Below are 244 nucleotides of genomic sequence, written 5' to 3'. Positions count from 1 at the left end.
ACTCCTAGAAAAGCGGAGAAAAAGATCTCCAACAAGGATTCGCGAAGTCAAGATTCAGCGGAACTCTTCTGGCAGTCTCGTAACATCACGGCCCTAGAGGGAAAATGCGAACTAACTTGCGAACCTGTGGTCACAGTCTGTCTCGACGAAGCATCTCCAGAATGATGCGTCAAAATCGGAGCCAATCTCCGCGAGCCTTTGAGGACTGAGCTCGTAACCTGTCTAAAAAAGAACCTCAATACTT

The sequence above is a fragment of the Brassica oleracea genome, chromosome C4, assembly GCF_000695525.1.
Source record: "Brassica oleracea var. oleracea cultivar TO1000 chromosome C4, BOL, whole genome shotgun sequence".
NCBI lineage: Eukaryota > Viridiplantae > Streptophyta > Magnoliopsida > Brassicales > Brassicaceae > Brassica > Brassica oleracea.
This window is presented reverse-complemented; position numbering follows the sequence as displayed.